Below are 21848 nucleotides of genomic sequence, written 5' to 3'. Positions count from 1 at the left end.
TTGAAACAGCATCACAATTCTTACCAATTGACTGAAAATCTTAGTGATAATAACTGTTAATTGAAATGAGATTAAAACTATATTCAAGGCTAAAGTGAGATGTCCGGGTTCTGAAGCCTCAGCACAACCAGCAGCAGTGATGGCAGAGTCCAGGGCAACAGAATGCAGTAGTAAGGGCTCAGATGGGAGAACTCAGCCTACCTTTGTGAGTGTTGTAAAGGGCTGGAAATGTCAGGGTGAAGAAAGTTGTAGAGTATTTGCCAGGCAGCATTTACTGGAAGAGGAAAGGCTCTTCTTGTGTCACGGTACCAGCACAGGCACTGGATGAAGCGAAGCCAAGCAGGAATGCACTGAACAGTGGCTCGCACTCTGTATGTATTTCTGCTGCAAAATTCTGGTTCTGTGAAGATTTCAAAGAAGAACAAAAACAATATTGCAATTCAAATAAATTAACTGTTCATACCATTTAGTCACACAGTACAACTACCCATCAGCATATCCATAAAACCCTAACCCGTGGGTTCACAGTCACTTTCTCCTATGCAGACACTACTTGCACAACCTCTTTAGTGGCTGAGAAAATGAGAGAAGCTTAGGTGACTACTGTCAATTCTTTTTGTGATTTCTGAATATCCTAGAACCAAAACAAACAGTTTTGTACTTTTTTCAAGTGTAATAAAACTATAGGAAAAGAGTCTATGAATAAAAGGAAGAAAAACACATGCTTTGTTCTATGACTTTAAACATAGGAAAATGTAGAAATATTACGGGTACAGAGACAGCTTTGTAAGTGGCAAGTTACTATAAACATACACCCAGAGCACACGCTCTATGGCCTCCTCACAATCATAGAATGCTTATGGCTCATTATTGTTTTTTATTGCTGCTCTGCAGTAGTTTTTGTTTTGGGGACAGGATTTCATTTATGCACCCCAGGATGACTGGCCATCCTATGGGTTCAGCCTCCTCAGTGCTGGGATTGCAGGTGAGTGGTGGCCTGCCATACCCAATTTATCATTATCTTTTGTGAGTACATGCTAGGTCTCTCTACATTTAGATCTTTGTAATTAATGCAAACTTCCTAACTAAATTAACTTGGTGTCACCTAAGCATGGGTAAAGAGCCAGAATAAGGTCAAGACTTCTGAACTGACCAGGATGTTCTTTCTCAGGCATTCGACCTGATTCTAAGCAATCAGTACTTGGACCACTGGCTCCTACAATGGCATCCTGAGCATTTCTATTAGGACAAGCTGCTGGCACTCTAGCAGTTGTGATACAGCTACCAACACATATGAACATTGAGATATAACTGCAGAATTCTTTAAATGTAAGATGTAAATGTTTTGGCAATAGGTTGACTAAAATCCTAACACAACTTAAATGCCGAATAAATGATTTCAGATAAGGAGATTGCTAACAGGGTGCCAAGCACATTTAATTCCGTGTGTAATGCTATTGGATGAGTTTTCATCATGACATTCACTGTCGTTGTTATCATTCCCAACAGTTCTTTGTTTATGCTGGCATTCACTAGTGTGAATAAAAAATCATACTATATCTTGCGGATCATTTGGCAACAGGCCCTTACTCTCATCCCATTTAAGTTCAAATTGTAAAAGCAGATCATATATTCCAGGTCCAAGTGAATCACTGACAGGCTGTTCAGCTGATCGGCCATCCAGAAATTGGCAAAGCCTACCTTATGAAAGGCAGCAGTAAATACTCAAAAATGAGAAAAAGAAAGGAAAAAAAATGAGAAAATATAGAATCAGTTCTCTACTGCAAGGCTGACCATTCAGAATGACTGCTGTTACAAAGGAAACCAATAAATAACACATGTACACTAAGCCCAGACAACGAGGGTGTGTAACCCAGTAAAGTAGGAAGGAGTTGAATGCAAAATCGGAAGGTAAACAGTGGAAGAGTGTGTGGTTGTCGTTGGGGAAAGCAGAAACCAAGTGGAGGGAGAATATGCTAGCCATAGTGGTTCGTTCCTGTAGGCCTTCACTTAGAAGGCTGAGGCAGCAGTGCAACAAGTTTGAGGCTAGCCTGTGCTACGGAGTAAGAAAAATAAGTGATGTAAGCACAAGAGGCAACCCGGTGTTGGACTACAAATCATTTGTTGGACAGGGTACACTTGGCTGACTACAAAGCTCTTCTTTGCCTATAAAAGACAGGAAGGGACAGACAGTGGTGGCTCATGCCTTTAATTCCAAAAGATGGAAGAAGAGGCATGCAGATCTCTGAGTTGTTATCCAGCCTGGTCTACAATGTGAGTTCTAGGACAGCTGCACAGAAAAACCCTGTCTCACAAAATCAGGGAGAGAAAAACAGGCAGGGAGTGTGATCATCTGAGGCCTGTTGCATTCTCTAACCTAAATGACACTCTTAGAGCATTGGGTTTCAAGCCCAGGATCTTATGCATATGAGGCATGCACTCTACCACTTGACTGCACCCACAGACTATATAATATTGATTTCACTAATGTAATGGTAATGACTGTGTTGTCCTTAACATTTCCACAAAAGTCACCTCTGACAACTATTCTGAAAATAATGATAAATGTGTTGTTAAGCAACTAACTCATGCAATATATTCTCTTAGAGTTTATAAATGGGTATAGCTCAATTCTTATAACAATTCTCTTAAGGGGATTAGATTGAGACAGGCTGCACTATGTACCCCAGGCTGGCCTCTAACTTGAAATTCTCCTGCCTTTACTCAGTAAGGCCAGGATCATAGTGTGTAACAGCACGGTAAACTTTCTCATAGTATTTCCTAAGATAGCCCTTTGTTATTCGCATTAACACAAATTCAACTTTACTGGTTCTCTTTAAACCTGTTATAATTATAAAAAAAATTCCTGTCATTGCAGAGGAGAACCAGATACTGGTTGTTGTGCAGGGGACCCAGTGGTACCTGCGTGGAGGAGAATGGATAGAGATAGCTTTTGACTTTATCCTCTTAGTCTCCCTTTTCTTTACATTACAGAAGAAAATTTATAGATAATATTGCATTCCTCTGACACTATAGTAATTCTGAAAATGAGCTTAAATTCCCAGCTCTCTGGATGTATCCTTTTTTTTTATTTAGTAGACACATTCAACCAGGGAAACTATGGCAGGCTTGCCCTCAGATGTGGTTGGTTCTTTCTCTTTATTCTATAAACATTTCTCTTCAGAGGGATACATGACTATATAATATGAATCAATCTTGAATATCATCTATAACAGATAAGGTTTGAATTAGCTATGGAAACAATAATGACAAGTTTTGAGACACTGGTCTCTGGAGCCGATATATTTTGATTCTATGATCCTCAGCCTGTGCTGATAACCACTGAACACTCTCCAGGTCCCTTGAGTTCATGTCCATGCACACACAATTTTACTCAAAAAAATTAGTAAAACCTGATCTGTGCCCAGGCACTCATTGCACATGCCTTTAGAGTCAGAGGCAGCAGATCTGGGTGAGTTCAAGATTAGCCTGTTCTGTAGATCCTGATCTCAGACAAACAGGGCCACACTGAAATACGTGCCTTGAAAAATAACAACAACAGCAGCAGCAGCAACAAAAATAAACAAAACCAAACAAATTGATCGCTAATGATATAACTAAGGACTCTATTTTAAAACTTTAGTTAGCTTACTAGTAGAATGAGGTAATGTTACTATTGGAAAGTCTGGGACTTTGTGCTATCTAATTGGATTCCTAGTTGGGGCAAAAAATGATAGGATAGAGGACAAAAGACTTCCTTAGTATAAATAGAATGCACTATATTTGACACAGTAACTTTGCAGAAAGATAGTACTTAAATTTCTTAATTTTTTTGGGGGGGAAAGAAGGTAGCATAAGTCAATTATAAAGATTCCGATACAACTATGAATATAAATGTTGAGCAATCTTTTTTTTAAGACCAAGTATTTTTCAGTAAAAATAATGGAGAAAAAAGGGAAATAAGATATTTATTTTAGGACAAAAGTTTACAAACATTTTCAATAAATAAAACTATGGTGAAAACATTAAGTTAATACTCTGACATACATTTTAGGGAATAATTTTATAAATGAAGTTTGAGTAAATAGTCGAACTGATTTTAAATGACCTATACCCTATAACACTTCTGTTTTAGTAATGATATTATAAAAGCAACAAATCACTTCTTCAAAGAAGACGTTTACTAGTGTGTTAATCCTTTTTATACCTCACTCTAGCCTATTCAACCAATCAGTCTAAATTTATCATCACACAGTTCGGACCTAGATACCCATCCATTCAACAGGGATCATTCTACTCATCAGAGAAAGTAATTATGCATGAAATGATGGCTTCCTACTCAAAAAAAAAAAAAGGACTCACCGAGGCACTGCTCACAAAGTACGCATCTATACCATCCTGCTATTGCAACATCATCACAGTAAGCTTTCTGAATCTTCCAAAACCGTCATTTAGAAATAAGTTTATAGAAATGCTAGATCGGTGGCTCTATAGTTATGTACTGCTGATTTTGTGGAGAAAGGAGCTTAGTTCCCATCACCCATGCTTGGTTCACCACTGTCTACAACTCAAAATTCAGGGATCAGACACACTCATTAGGCTTTCATGAATACCAACCACATATGTGGTACCCATACATATACATATATGTAGGCACTCACATATATGTTTTAGACAAAAATAAACACTTCATAGGGATTTATAGTTAGAGGAAATCTAAGAGAATACTGAGGTAAATGCAGTATAAAGTAGCCTTGGACTTCTGATCCTTCTACCTTCAAATTCTAAGTAAGGGATTATACAATAACACTCTGCCTGACTCTCTTTTCTTTAGAAAAAAAAGTGCTATATTTTACCACACTGGTTAATTAATTATAATATATACAATCAATTCACTATCTGACTTCCATGTTATAAATGTTCAAGTATATCTGGTATCCAACAAAAGCACTTACTCCTGAATCTGGGCACTATTCCCTTGTCCCAATGTGAATCCTCCCTCTAAGGCTGTGCAATCCAACAGTCCAGTGAGGAATTTGAGGAAGTCAGTGCTAATGTACTATGCTCAAAATATTGTGCATGCCTTCTAGACTTACCAGAAGTTTAAACAACCAAAATCTGGATTTATAGTAGAAAGTTTTTTGGGGGGTTGATAAGAAAGAAGTGCATAAACCCATAAAGCGCAAGTGAATACACATATATTGGGATGATACCAATTGGAGCAAAGAAGCACGGCAGAAGACTCAGGAACCATAATATCACCAGGAATTCAGCAATCTGTAAAGCAGAGGGAAGACAAAAGAGAGAAAGTTCCTCATTATCATTACACAGAATAGCCTTTAATAAACAAATATATATAAAATGATGCACAGTTCAATAATCCTCTAGTGGGAGGTTGACTTGAGCACTGATCAGGTTATTCATGAACACCCTTGCATTCAGTCACTCAGAGTGGAGTACATCTATGGAGTACCAGTAAGTCAGATGCTCTGTGAGAGCGGAGAACACTCAGGAGACTCCTAGTGAGCTGGCCATTCTTTTAGCAAGGACATGTTCACAAGACTCTGTGCTGTACTACCTCAAAGGGATGATGATGAGACAAATTGTTTCTTGAATTAAGTTAAAAGGTGAGGAAATGATTTACTCCAGCTTGTCTCCAACCATTTGTGTTGATGCTCAGTAGAAAAAGGAATTCAATCAGAAGATAGCTACCACAGTAGATTCTTATCAAGGACCACACAGTTCTATCTATTTCAAGTTTATAAACAACTGAAAGAAATATATTGGTTAGTTATCTACCATGTTCCCTTTAAATATCTTTTCTCATAATTCTCTAAGTCACAGACCTAGGACAAAATATTTCTACAAAGACAATCTGTATATAGATAATCTTAATAGTCAATAAATATGCATCTAGGCATATTTCTTCTACCTCTTTATGCTGCAGAGTTCCATTAGATTAATTTCTATCAAACTTTTTTAATCATGTTATTCCATAGTTCTATATGTTTTTTTTAATTTTCATTCTTTTTCTAAAGTATAAAACAGCAGGTTTAAATGGCATTGAACAGTAAGACCAGACTTGGTTTTTGTTTGAGACATGCAGTCATGACAATCCTGCAGCATGCTATGTAGACCAGACTGGCTTCAAACACAGGGATCATCTTTCCTCTGCCTTCTGTATCCTGGCATTAAATATGTGCCATGCCTAGTATAAGACTAGTTTAGTCAATGGGAGCTTTCTATATGATACAACCTCTTCTACTTTGCTGTCTCTGTCATTACACTAATTACACTTACTTCTACTGCACAGATTTGTTGTAAAATGAAAAGATACAAAACACAAGGCAAATGTCACATAATAATAGTTGACATCTATGGAATGTTTAAAACATTAAGAGTTTACTTTGTTCTTGGTACATTTACATGTAAAATAGTTTAAATCATTATAATAGCTTCATGAATTTAAATTATTATGCCTATGTTGATGGAGAAAACAAGAGCACAGAAAGGTTGAGGAATTTGCTCTGGATTATTGAGCTAAATGTAACATTTGGTTGGCCTGGCCTTGTACTTGAAGGTACCCATCTTCCTCTGCCTCCACACCTGGCTGCAACTTTTATATCTGTGCACGAAGCTGGTGCTCTCAAGTACTATGTTGCTTATATGCCCATTCACACCACTCGGGAACACTATTGATCTCCACTTCCTACAATTCTGATATTCAAACACTTTAGCTCTGCAAATTAAAGCTCTTAAAGACATCTACTCTCCAAATTACTTTTCCCAAACCTATGCTACACTACTCCCACTTCAGTCCTAATGCATCTTACCTTTTAAAAAGTGGGTTTTTTCCCAGCACCTACTGTGCTCTTTCATTTCATCTCATCTCAACCAAATTATATTTCCTTAATTTATATAATCATTTTTTTAAAAAAATATTTAGTAACTTAAAAATAACAGGTCAGAAAAAGTGTTGCTTTGAAATAAATATATAAATCAAATATCAAATCCTAGTAGGAGAAATTATTTGATTTAGAATTTCTGGTTCTCAGTTTCCTCTTGGTCAATAGAAATATCATCTGTTCTCATACTGTTCTAAAAGAAAAATGCTTAAAATGATAAGTTATTAGGAAAATGCAACTTAAAAACTAAGACAATACCTCACATCCACTTGGATGGACGTAAAAGCACCCTCATACATTACTGGTAGTAATGGAAAGCGGTATAACCTCTATAGAAGAAAATAAGATGCTTTCCTATAAAGTAAAACATGCCCCAAGCCTGCACACCTACTTGGGTTCCATTTCTCGCCCCAATAGGAGGGAAACAACTCACCTACGTCACCCGTACAGTGTTTTCTGATCAATACATGTGAGCCATAGCAAGCATATGCCCATAGGTCCTAATATCATAATAGAAACAATGAAAAATTTTAAGTTTAGAAGACCCAAAGAGTCTATGAATGGACGAATGGATAAACAAAAAGTGATATGTGGAACGTAGTACGGATTGATGCCACAACGTAAATGAATATTGAGAACACACTAAGTGAAAATGCCACAAGACTTCAATCACATGGACTATCTACTGGAGGTATATCCATAAAGACAGAAAAGTTCTGTAGTTGTCGACAGCTGGAGCAATAGAAATTTGTGACTGGGCTCCCTTCTAGGACAATAAAAGGTTTAGGTAGATTGTATAACAATATTGACATCTTCTTGTAAAATAGTTAATTCTGAGGTCAAAAAACAGCTTAAGCAAGCATGACAAAGTGAGTTTGCACCATATAATAACAGGCTTTGTCATAGATACTTATAATTTAGTGCTGTATCATGAAGCCAGTCATGCCGGGAAAGTTCACTAACCAGCAGCCTAGCAAAATAATCAGCCTCAAGTTCAGTGAGCAACCTGGCCTAAGGGAATAAAGCAGGGATAAGAAAGACATCTGTTATCCTCTTTTGGGCTTTTTCATGTACACATGCTGGGTATACCTGTATACAGGAATCTGACACACACACACACACACACACACACACACACACACACACACACACAAAGAAGGAGTGTTCATCTTTTATACACTTCATTTCACTAAAAGAAGTAATTACAAAGGGGGAAAGTAATAAAATATTGAAGTTGACATTGAAATTCCATCTTAAGATTAACTGTTTTAACTGTTTGCCACTCACGGATTTGCTCCAACATTCCAAAATTTCTAATTCTGTCTGGTCAACTTGACATAACGTAGAGTGACCTGGGAAGAGGTACCCCTATTGAGAATGTGTTGTGACTGTGTCTCTGGTAGACGGTCTTGACTGATGGCTGATGTGAGAGGGCCGCAAAAAAACTCAAGTAATTATGGAATAAGCTGAGTTCATAGAGTTTCTATCTAAGAATAAGAATACCACCTCTGTGAATAATGGATCCATATAATAAAAGCTGCATACTGTTCTATTCTAAACTCTCACATAGTTTAAAATCTTAGTGAGAGGATACTAACATTCATTAGCATCTTTTGGGCTAAGTGATGTTTTATGTTTCTTGCTGTGTATAATTTTATTTTCACAGTAAAAACTTACATGATTTTACAGGAGCTAAATGAAGAAACAGAGTTAAATCAAGTACGTCATCTAAGGACACAAATATTTAATTTCAGTAATCTGGTTCCAGAGCCTTCTGGACTTGTATGTAAAATATTTACAAATCAGAACATGTCTGTGAACTCAAAAAAAAAAAAAAAACAATGCCCCAAACAGAAGTCTATTCTATATCTTTTCATTATAATCTTTGCTGCATTGAGTCCAGTTGGTGGATATGTTTTCTTTTGTTGTTTTGGGTCCTAAATCACTGTTGAAACTCATCACAAAACAGTGCCTGCGCTTTACATCCCTTTCCAGCCATGGTAAGTAAGAACTGTCTTCTAATACGAATTGTCAATCTTTTTGTGAGCTAAATGAAATAAGTGTATTTTTGGAGTTTGGCTTCTTTTGTTTATTTTTAAATGGTTAGTTTCATGTTCTATAAACCTCAGTTATAAACTTTCATCTGTGTCCCTGTATGTGGCTTCAGTTCATTCCTCTCTCTTCTCCACACCATCACATTGGGAAAAAAACAAAACAAAAGGAAACATCTATTACATTGTTGATAGAACTTTGTATTGTTCCAGTTTGGGGACATAAACATAGTACAGTTACTAATGTTCTCGAGTGCTTATACGTAAGTGTATGCACTTATCTCTATTCCTAGAGAGGATCATAGGTTACTGCCCACAAACATAGGTTACCTCCGTTTTGGTAAATAGTGCCTAGCAACACTCTGAAGTGCTATGCCTACCTTTCACTTCCAGTATTACTGCCAAGATGTGCCACTATACAGAGCAACACAACTCCTGTACACTCCAAATATATGGCTATGTGAGAGGCTTCGAGGCTGCTACTCTTGTAGGCACATTGGCACAAAAATATTTCTTTGTATTGTAGCCTCTTAGGTTGTACATTTATAAAAAACAATATAATTAATTTTTTTTAACATTTTACATATACTACCAATTATTCTCAAAAAGGATTTCAACAATCAATAGTCCTACCATTAATTTACAAGTGCTTATTTTATACACTTAAGTCTACTGCAATTGTTAAGTCATAAGTGAAATCTGGCATAATTTGATTATTTTAAATTGAGCAAAGGTTAATAGAAGAAAAACTGAAAAACAAAAATCTGTATAGAAAAAATTATTTTTATGAAATTAAAACTCTGGGATATGAGATTTTTTATTGAAAATTATTGAACACTAGGTCATGTTCCCTTGAGAGACCATAGCAATTTTTCACATAATTTTTATGTGAATGCAAAATGAAAAGAATCTTGCTTGTACTTGCTTTACCGCTGCTGTGTTTCTCTCTGACTCTCAACAGTGCTATCTTCTCAGTACCTGAGTGGAGTTAAATAAAGACAGACAGCTGGCCTTATCTGTTTACCCTACCCCTCACCAATACTCACAAAAATCAAACAAAAAAAGGTTCTGAGGTTAGAGTGTAATGCACAATGTTAGATATATAAACTGCATGCATTAAAAATAAACTCAGAGTAATACAGTCTATGTTTACTAAAAACTTAGCTTGTCAAATAAGTTAAAAAAATAAAAAAAACCCAAAATCTCCCTTTCCTTTAATTCACATGAAAAGAAAGAAATCTGCTTTTTTCCTGACTTATTTAACTCTTAAGGATTGACTTCTCCTAGTTTTTCAGTACTGGGGACTGAACTCAGGAGTCCATTTGAGACAGGCAATCATTTTGCTACTGAACTACATAACCCTCTCCTTCCTCTGTACGCCCAAACCCTTTTTTTTTTGTCTAAAGACTCATTGCGGTCAAGGGCAGTTCCTATGTGTTCAAGTCACATAAAGGTGACTTGCGGGTTTACTGGGGAAATAGCATAGTGAGCAGAGAGCTTAAGGTGCAAGTGTGAGGATCTGAGTTTGAATGCAAGAAATCCACATAAAAAGCAAGATTTTATAACATGAATCTATAATCCTTGTGCTCCATCCACTGGATAGCAGGGTGAGATAGGAGAATATTAGACACCTATAGGCCAGCTTGAATGGCATAGCCGAGGTAAACAATAGAGAAACCCAGCCTCAAAACAAAAGGGAACAATGCCTGCCTTGTTCCTTTGATATTCTAACTGTGCAGGGGTCACATTTACATTTATGGATAATACAAAAACTTCAGGTTCTAAGTTACTTATAGATGAACAAATAAAGATAAATTTATAATAATCCTGTATATTTAAGGTACTGAGTTCATTGAATAGATGAGGAAACTGCTGTAGAAAAGAAGAATTTTCCATTGGACCAAAACAACCCATAAATGGTGGACCTGGAACTGAAAGTCAGACCGAGTTCTGCTCTTTCCATGGCAGCTTGGTAATCTGGTTGGTCGTGTGTACTGTAGACGTTTCATGTATCCTAGACACGTAAACTATAATTACCCTACATGCACAGAAACTGGTTAAAAATTATCATAACTCAGCAATATTAAATTGTATGATTTGTGTGCATAATACTTTTTAGCAACTAGTGGGAAGAAGGACCTTGAAGTTTTGGTTGTAATGGCTGACCTGTCTTTCTAGCTACAAAACTCTAATAATACAATGAAAACATACAGTCAATTGGAAAGTTCCTGCAATGCCTTGCAAATAGGTTTATAACTTTGTGATATAAAGTAGGCAATTCTGAGGAAAAAGCATCCAAGAAATAATAAAGTTCTGTACATCACTTAATTTCAATTGGTTTTCTCTTCAATCCATTCAGACTTCTCCAAATATTGTTAAACTTCTCTTATGCTGCATGTAGTATTCTAGTGATTAGAGACAAAAGTCCAGCAATAAAGGTGTTTGAGACCAAGTACAACTATTTCTTACATATTAGTGGCAAGTAGAGACAGGAGTATGTGATGCACTGTCATGTCACAAGCATCTGAAGAAAACTAATATGGCTAAAGGGATAGAAAAATAGAGAGGAGACCATATAATGTAGTGTGCTCACTGAATGCCTCACTGAGAATACAGCATTAAACAGAGATCTAAATGAAGGGAAAGAATAAGGCAAATTGACACCCTGGGAAAGAGCTCCCTACGCAACAGATGTGTCCAAAGAGTAATGGATTCAACTGAATGAGCATGGGGAGAAAGACAAGATAGGAAGTAACCAACAATTAAGGTGCAACATCATTGAACATACTGTTTACTATGGAGGGGGAGGGTTTGAAGAAAGGGGAACAGAAGGAAACCACATTGCACAGACTTGTGGTTAGAAAAAGCTCAGGGTAGATGCACACTGTTGTACGATAAACAAGAAACAACTCTTGAGACAAAGATAGTAATAATGGATGGAGTGAATAATGATAAAATTCAAAGAATATGAAGACACAGTAATAAGATTTCATGTTTGTGTAAGTGATAAAATACGAAGGATGTTGTTTGGAAACTAAGTGTTGGCCAAAGGTAAACTATCATGTGTGCTGTCCCCAGCGAGTAGTATTACTAGTAGTAACGGTGAGCAACTGATTCTAACACTGTGACAAAAGTGATGTGCCTTCCTACAGACCTGAAGGGTTCAAGTTATCAAGAACTAAATTCTTTACAAACATGAGCCAAAAGGAATAAAAGCCATGAGCTCTCAGTAAAACAACTGTGCCCTTCTCAAAACCAGGCTTTTGGAAGAAAGAAAATAATGATATAAACCCTCTGACTACCAGGAACCATAACAAGCAGGGAATTACAGATGCTTCTGAGAGGTTCCTGTTCCTGATTAACGTATGTGGAAGGCTCTGACGAGGCTATCTCTTCAGCGATCCCACTCAACTCCTACCCAGGAATGACTGAGCTTTCCCATTGTTGACATATTTCTTCCTTTTCTTATACCAAGACAGAAAGCCACTTTCCTTCTCCCCATGTCTGATATCATCATGCTCTTTGTTCTCTTTCCCAAATGGCTGTTTACTCTGAATTGGAAGCAAATTAGTAAACCTTAGAGATACTGAAAGAATATCAATGAGGCAGTTGCAGACACAACAACACTTTTGACATCACAGCCGAAGCAATGGCTCTCCAGGATACAAGACATTTTTCAGGGAAGGTGTAATGATGATGTTACTGAGAACTGCCATAGCCTACCTGGGGAACAGCTTTCCCTTATATTAACCAGATTCGAGGGTGCCCTTTACAGGAGTGTCTCCAGTGACACAGTGAAAACCTATACATACTACAACTCTCTGAAGGTAGAGACTTATTTTTGCTTCATTAGTGGTTACATGCTCTGAATGGAAAAACTTTGTCAGGGGCTTGGCATAGGTAGAAAAGTTCTGGGAACATAAGGTGGAGGAGATTCTTCTGGATATTTCTATTTCCAGGTATATTCCTGTGAGATACAATTCAATTTGTTAGGTTTTCTCTGTTTGCCAAAGACCAGGATTTTCTTTGCAGACCTTTAATTGAATGAAAATTGTATTACGTTTTCCTATTGTACATTCCTTGGTATAGGACTCTATATATTTTTTCCCGTATGTGAACTTAAATATTCCTCTTTTCAATTCAATTTTTTCCAATGATTTTGGTAACAAAGGGGGTCAGTTTTAGAGTGAATATAACAGTGTAAATATTGTGTACTCTTTTCAAAAGATAAACTCCCAAATCCTTATTTTTTCCTAAAATTACCAGACATCAGTAACACAAAGGACAACATAGACTATAGAATACAGTATTGTAGTTCCATTAGATATCAGTTTCTAATATCTACCTTCCTGTGTTCCCTCGGCCAGTCTTGAGGGTTTTGGATGTTTTACCATGATTCTTTCTTTAGGCCAAACATAAGATTCAGGAGGATGGGAAGGGAGAGGAATGAGTGAGGTCCAGGTATACCTCAAATTTAATAGGTTCTTAAGAACAGGAGGGAGTCTATTTGGCATTGTCATTTGTTGATTCTACATTCTTGAGCTAATTGTGCAGTATCCATGGCAATATTCCACCTAACGTCATAATTATAGAAGCCACCAAATATATATATATACAGTATATATCAGTATATATATATATATATATATATATATATATATATATATATATATATATAGAGAGAGAGAGAGAGAGAGTAACAAATCTAGATAAGATAGATGAACGTAATAAGTGCATTCTTCCAGGAACCAGATATAGATCCTTCCTGAGAGACTCAGCTAGAGCATGTCAAATACAAAAGTGAATGCCAGTGGCAAACCAGTGAACTGAAAACGGAACTCTTGTTGGTAGATTTTGAGTAAAGATTACAAGGGCTGAAGGGTCTTTCAACTCAATAAGAACAAAGATGCCAACAAACCTGGTACTAAACCAATGTTCAAAGACTGTACATGGACACACTTATGTCTCCATCTGCATATGTAGCAGAGCAAGGACTTGTAGGGCACCAAAGGAAGGAGAAGCCCTTGGTCATCCATAGGTTTGACTCCTAGTGAATGGGAAAGTCAAGGGGTAATAAGTGTGGTTATAGAGTCATAGGAGGGGGACTGCTTAGGGATCTTGTGGAAATGAAACTGAATATAAACATAACATTTGAAATGAAAATATATAAATATTCAATTAGGGGTTGGAGATTTGCTCAGTGGTAGAGTACTTGCCTAGCAAGTGCAAAGCCCTGGGTTTGGTCCCCATCTCTGAATAAAAGAAAAGAAAAAAAAAAGAAATATCCAACTAAAAGGGCAAAAAAAATGTTAAAAAAATTAAGAAATAATACAAAAGAGAACTGCCTGCTAATCACACCCATTGACTCAGGAATCTAATGATTCACTGTCAGGGAATGGTAGTCAGAGTAATTCTAGTGGAAAGAGTAAGATGATCTAACATCGACTAGAAGCACTTCTTTCTCCTAGATATCCGTGTCAGACACAAACTGCACTTTATGAATCCAAAGCATGGAGGAGTTTACACTGAGCTGAGGATATAAAATTTGTCTTTCTCTTCTTCCTTAGGATGTTTTACTATGGGGTAACAAAAATAAATGTGATGAGCTCTCAGAAAAACAATGGACCACTTCCCAACAACTGGCTTTTGGAATAAAGAAATGAACGATATAAACTCTCTGCCTTCCAGCAACCATAACAAGCAGGCAAGTCCAGATGCTTCTGAGAGGCATCTTGCTCCTGAATCCCATATGTGGAACACTCAGATCAAGTCTATCTGTTTAGTGAAACCACTCAATGGCTATTCAGGCCCCACTGAGTTTCTCATGAACCATATTTTTCTTCCTTTTTTTATACCAAGACAGAATTCAAGCTTCCTTCTCTCCATCTCTGATATTGTCATCCTCTGTGTTCTCCCTCCCAAATGGCTGTTTACTCTGAATTAGTGGCCAAATAGTAAACACTATTGGTACTGAAGGAATATCCAAGAGGCACATGCGGACACAACAACACTTTTGACATCACTGAAGAAACTAGGGCTCTCCAGGGTACAAGAGATTTTTCAGGGATGGTCTAATGGTGATGCCACTGAGAACTGCAATGGCCTACCTTCTAAACAGCTTTATTTACATTGAAGAGATTTGAGGGTCCCCTTTACAGGATGTCTCCTGGGACACAGAGGAAACCTTTACATATTACATCTCTCTAAAGCTAGAGACTTCTATTTGCTTCATTATTGGTAACATGCTCTGAATGGAGAAAGTCAGTGGCTTGACATGGGTAGAAAATATGTGTGGAGGAGATTCTTCTGGATAATAATTTTTTTCCCAGGTTGATTCCTGTGATATACCGTTCAATTTTCTACGTTATCTCTGTTTCCAAAAGGCCAGTATTTTCCTTACAGATCTTTAATTGGGTGAATATATTACTACCTTTTTTCACTGTACATTCCTTGCTATATATATATTCCTGAGTGTACTCAAAAATTCTGTTTTCTAATTCAATTTTTCAATGACGTAGGAAACGAAGAGGCCCCAGCCATAGCGTGAATATACCAGTGTATATATTGTGTACTACTTGAAAAGATAAACTCCATAATCCTATTTTATCAAAAATTTACCGGACATCAGTAAAGAAAAGGAAAACAGGAATTATAGAATGTGGATCTGTATCCATACTAGATATCAGTTCTCTAATATCTACCTCCTGTGTTCCCAAGGGCAGAATTGAGGCTTTTGGATATTTAACCATGATTCTTTCTTTAGTCCAAACATAAGATTCAGTAGGATGGGCATGCAGAGGAATCGGTGAGGTCCATTGAATCCTCAACATCATTACCTCATTGGTTTCATAATACCATGAGGGTTTATATTTGGCATTGTTCTTTGTCGATTCCAAATCTTTGATCTAGTTTCCCAGAATCCAAATTAAAATTCCACCAAAGCTCATAGTTGTAGGAGACAGCAAATATATATATATATATATATATATATATATATATATATATATATATATATATATATTCAGCCACCAAATCTAGATAATGCAGAGAATTGTCACTGAGAGTAACAAGATATAATTCTTTCCTGAGAGACACGGCTAGAGCTTGTCAAATGAAGAAGTGAATGGTAGTGGTAGACAAGTGAACTTTAAACCCACCCCTTTTGGTAGATTTTAAGAAAGGATTACAAGAGCTGAAAGACTTTCAATACCATAAGAAAAATAATGCAAATGAAGCAGAGATTTCTGTTACTAAACCAATTGTCAAAGACTGTACATTGACATACCTATGTCTAAACTTCATATGTAGCAGAGGATTGCCTTGTTTGGCACCAATGGAAGGAGAAGCCCTTGGTCCAATCTAGCTTTGACTACTAGTTAAAGAGAATGTCAAGGGCAGTAAATGGGGTTATAGAAAATGGGAGGGTTCTGGGTAGGGAACTTATGGCAGGAAACTGGGAAAGAAAATAACATTTGAAATAAATATATAATCAATAATTTAAAAGAGCGATGAAATTGTCTAAAAAATAAAAAAAGAAAGAAGAAAAAGAGAAGAAAACTGCAAGCTAATCACACCTATTGACTCAGAAATCTAAAGGGTCACTGTCAGGCAATGATAGAGTAATACTAGTGGAAAGACTGAGATGATGAAATATCAAGTAAAAGCACTTCTCTCTCCCAATTATCAGTGTCAGAGATAAACTGCACTATAGGAATCCAAATCAATGAGGAATTTCCTCTGAGCTGAGGACAAAATACTTTTCTTTCCTCCCTTCTTCTTCAGGACCTTTTTCTTCTGGGCAAAACAAATAAAAGCCATGAGGTCTACGGAACAACGGTGCCCATCAAATAACCTGACTTTAGGGATAAAGCTGTTAATGATATAAACTCTCTGACTTCCAGGAACCATAAAAAAAAAGGGAAGAACAGATGCTTTTGAGAGGCACCCTACTCCTGATTCCCATATGTGGAAAGCTCAGATCAAGGCTATCTCTTCAGAACACACTTAACTAATACCCTGGACTCACTGAAATTTCCCATGGACGAAGAATTTTTTTTTATACCAAGAGAGAAAGCCAACTTCCATCTCCCCATCTCTAATCTCTTCATCCTCCCTGATCTCCCTCCCAAATTGTTGTTTATTCTGAATTATTAGCCAAATAGTAAACCCTAGAGGTACTGAAGGAATATCTGTGAGTTGCTGTCGTGCCAAAGCTTGTGTCATCACCGAAGAACTTCGGACTCTCCAGGATAGAAGAGATTTTTCAGGGCAGGCCTAATGATGGTGTCTCTGAGAATTCCATGGCCTAACTGCTAAACAGCTTTCCTTACATTGACCAGATTTGAGGGTGCCTTTTCCAGGAGTGTATCATGTGACACAGTGGAAACCTTTATGTACTACATCTCTCTAAAGCTAGAGACTTCTCTTTGTTCATTATTGGCTACATGCTCTGAATGGAAGAAGTTATTCAGAGGCTTGGCAGAGGTAGAAATGATCTAGGTACATAAAGTGGAGGATATTCTTAAGGATAATAATTTTATTCCCAGTTCCATTCCTGTGACATACCGTGCTATTTCCTAGGTTTTCTCTATTTCCCAAATGCCAGTATTTGCACCACACAACTTTAATTCACTGAATATTGTATTACATTTTCTTATTGTACATTCTATGATAGGGGATTTTTAAATATTCCTGTATGTGTACTAAAAATGTTATTTTCCAATTCAGTTTTATGCAATGATTTTGGCAACAAAGGGGGCCCAGCTATAATGGATACAGCAGTTTAAATATTGTGTACCTACTTCAAATGATAAACTCCCAAATTCTTATATTTTCCAAAAATTCCAGATATCAGTAAAACAAAGGACAGCATGGACTATAGACTGTGGTTCTGGAGTCCCATTAGATATCAGTAATGTAATATCTAAATTCCTGAGTTCCCAGAGACACACTTGAGGGTTTTGGATATATTTCCTTGATCCTTTCTTCAGGCCAAACATAACATTCATGAGAATGGGCAGGGAGAGGAATGGCTTGAGGTCTAGTTAAAACTCAACTTCAAGAAAAAAGACAGGACCCAACCGCCTGGTCAGGTGGGCACTCCTGAGGCTGCAGAGCGGAAGAGACCACCAACACTGATCACCCCTGCCCACATCCCTGGCCCAAGAGGAAACAGGATAAGGCCTCTGGGCTCCCGTGGGGGAGGGCCCAGGAGCGGTAGGACCCCTGCGTGAGACACCACCAGAACCTGAAGGAAACAGATTGGATAAACAGTTCTCTGCACCCAAATCCCGTGGGAGGGAGAGCTAAACCTTCAGAGAGGCAGACAAGCCTGGGAAACCAGAAGAGACTGCTCTCTGCACACACATCTCGGAAGTCAGAGGAAAAAGCCAAAGACCATCTGGAACCCTGGTGCACTGAAGCTCCCGGAAACGGCGGCACAAGTCTTCCTGGTTGCTGCCGCTGCAGAGAGCCCGTGAGCCGCACCCCACAAGCGAACCTGAGCCTCGGGACCACAGGTAAGACCAAGTTTTCTGCTGCAAGAAAGCTGCCTGGTGAACTCAAGACACAGGCCCACAGGAACAGCTGAAGACCTGTAGAGAGGAAAAACTACAAGCCAGGAAGCAGAACACTCTTTCCCCATAACTGACTGAAAGAGAGGAAAACAGGTCTACAGCACTCCTGACACACAGGCTTATAGGACAGTCTAGCCACTGTCAGAAATAGCAGAACGAAGTAACACTAGAGATAATCTGATGGCGAGAGGCAAGCGCAGGAACCCAAGCAACAGAAACCAAAACTACATGGCACCATCGGAGCCCAATTCTCCCATCGAAACAAACATGGAATATCCAAACACACCTGAAAAGCAAGATCTAGTTTCAAAATCATTTTTGATCATGATGCTGGAGGACTTCAAGAAAGACGTGAAGAACTCCCTTAGAGAACAAGTAGAAGCCTACAGAGAGGAATCGCAAAAATGCCTGAAAGAATCGCAAAAATCCCTGAAAGAATTCCAGGAAAACATAAATAAACAAGTAGAAGCACATAGAGAGGAGACACAAAAATCCCTGAAAGAATTCCAGGGAAACACAATCAAACAGTTGAAGGAATTAAAAATGGAAATAGAAGCAATTAAGAAAGAACACATGGAAACAACCCTGGATATAGAAAACCAAAAGAAGAGACAAGGAGCTGTAGTTACAAGCTTCACAAACAGAATACAAGAGATGGAAGAGAGAATCTCAGGAGCAGAAGATTCCATAGAAATCATTGACTCAACTGTCAAAGATAATGTAAAGCGGAAAAAGCTACTGGTCCAAAACATACAGGAAATCCAGGACTCAATGAGAAGATCAAACCTAAGGATAATAGGTATAGAAGAGAGTGAAGACTCCCAGCTCAAAGGACCAGTAAATATCTTCAACAAAATCATAGAAGAAAACTTCCCTAACCTAAAAATAGAGATACCCATAGACATACAAGAAGCCTACAGAACTCCAAATAGATTGGACCAGAAAAGGAACACCTCCCGTCACATAATTGTCAAAACACCAAACGCACAAAATAAAGAAAGAATATTAAAAGCAGTAAGGGAAAAGGTCAAGTAACATATAAAGGCAGACCTATCAGAATCACACCAGACTTCTCGCCAGAAACTATGAAGGCCTGAAGATCCTGGACTGATGTCATACAGACCCTAAGAGAACACAAATGCCAGCCCAGGTTACTGTATCCAGCAAAACTCTCAATTAACATTGATGGAGAAACCAAGATATTCCATGACAAAACCAAATTTACACAATATCTTTCTACAAATCCAGCACTACAAAGGATAATAAATGGTAAAGCCCAACATAAGGAGGCAAGCTATACCCAAGAAGAAGCAAGAAACTAATCGTCTTGGCAAAACAAAGAGAATGAAAGCACACAAACATAACCTCACATCCAAATATGAATAGAAAGGGAAACAATAATCACTATTCCTTAATATCTCTCAATATCAATGGCCTCAACTCCCCAATCAAAAGACATAGATTAACAAACTGGATACGCAACGAGGACCCTGCATTCTGCTGCCTACAGGAAACACACCTCAGAGACAAAGACAGACACTACCTCAGAGTGAAAGGCTGGAAAACAACTTTCCAAGCAAATGGTCAGAAGAAGCAAGCTGGAGTAGCCATTCTAATATCAAATAAAATCAATTTCCAACTAAAAGTCATCAAAAAAGATAAGGAAGGACACTTCATATTCATCAAAGGAAAAATCCACCAAGATGAACTCTCAATCCTAAATATCTATGCCCCAAATACAAGGGCACCTACATACATAAAAGAAACCTTACTAAAGCTCAAAACACACATTGCACCTCACACAATAATAGTGGGAGATTTCAACACCCCACTCTCATCAATGGACAGATCATGGAAACAGAAATTAAACAGTGATGTCGACAGACTAAGAGAAGTCATGAGCCAAATGGACTTAACGGATATTTATAGAACATTCTATCCTAAAGCAAAAGGATATACCTTCTTCTCAGCTCCTCATGGTACTTTCTCCAAAATTGACCATATAATTGGTCAAAAAACGGGCCTCAACAGGTACAGAAAGATAGAAATAATCCCATGCGTGCTATCGGACCACCACGGCCTAAAACTGGTCTTCAATAACAATAAGGGAAGAATGCCCACATATACGTGGAAATTGAACAATGCTCTACTCAATGATAACCTGGTCAAGGAAGAAATGAAGAAAGAAATTAACCACTTTTTAGAATTTAATGAAAATGAAGATACAACATACCCAAACTTATGGGACACAATGAAAGCTGTGCTAAGAGGAAAACTCATAGCGCTGAGTGCCTGCAGAAAGAAACAGGAAAGAGCATATGTCAGCAGCTTGACAGCACAACGAAAAGCTCTAGAACAAAAAGAAGCAAAAACACCCAGGAGGAGTAGAAGGCAGGAAATAATCAAACTCAGAGCTGATCAACCAAGTAGAAACAAAAAGGACCATAGAAAGAATCAACAGAACCAAAAGTTGGTTCTTTGAGAAAATCAACAAGATAGATAAACACTTAGCCAGACTAACGAGAGGACACAGAGAGTGCGTCCAAATTAACAACATCAGAAATGAAAAGGGAGACATAACAACAGATTCAGAGGAAACTCAAAAAATCATCAGATCTTACTATAAAAACCTATATTCGCCAAAACTTGAAAATCTTCAGGAAATGGACAATTTCCTAGACAGATACCAGGTATCGAAGTTAAATCAGGAACAGATAAACCAGTTAAACAACCCCATAACTCCTAAGGAAATAGAAGCAGTCATTAAAGGTCTCCCAACCAAAAAGGGCCCAGGTCCAGACGGGTTTAGTGCAGAATTCTATCAAACCTTCATAGAAGACCTCATACCAATATTATCCAAACTATTCCACAAAATTGAAACAGATGGAGCCCTACCGAATTCCTTCTACGAAGCCACAATTACTCTTATACCTAAACCACACAAAGACACAACAAAGAAAGAGAACTTCAGACCAATTTCCCTTATGAATATCGACACAAAAATACTCAATAAAATTCTGGCAAACCGAATCCAAGAGCACATCAAAACAATCATCCACCATGATCAAGTAGGCTTCATCCCAGGCATGCAGGGATGGTTTAATATAAGGAAAACCATCAACGTGATCCATTATATCAACAAACTGAAAGAACAGAACCACATGATCATTTCCTTAGATGCTGAGAAAGCATTTGACAAAATTCAACACCCTTTCACGATAAAAGTCCTGGAAAGAATAGGAATTCAAGGGCCAAACCTAAACATAGTAAAAGCCTTATACAGCAAACTAGTTGCTAACATTAAACTAAATGGAGAG

General features: G+C 37.7%; 1 long non-coding RNA gene across 1 annotated transcript; it reads right to left on the bottom strand.

Moving 5' to 3' along the window:
• Positions 1–200: 200 nt before the first annotated feature.
• Positions 201–13468, bottom strand: LOC134484632 (uncharacterized). Its single transcript, XR_010062154.1, has 3 exons — positions 13302–13468; positions 5097–5277; positions 201–400 (listed from the first exon to the last, which is right to left on the bottom strand). It is a non-coding gene; the product is annotated as an uncharacterized LOC134484632 (long non-coding RNA).
• Positions 13469–21848: the final 8380 nt, after the last annotated feature.

The sequence above is a fragment of the Rattus norvegicus genome, assembly GCF_036323735.1.
Source record: "Rattus norvegicus strain BN/NHsdMcwi chromosome Y unlocalized genomic scaffold, GRCr8 chrY_unlocalized_2, whole genome shotgun sequence".
Taxonomy (NCBI): domain Eukaryota; kingdom Metazoa; phylum Chordata; class Mammalia; order Rodentia; family Muridae; genus Rattus; species Rattus norvegicus.
The sequence above is the reverse complement of the archived record's forward strand: the minus strand, read 5'-3'. Positions and strand labels throughout refer to the sequence as shown.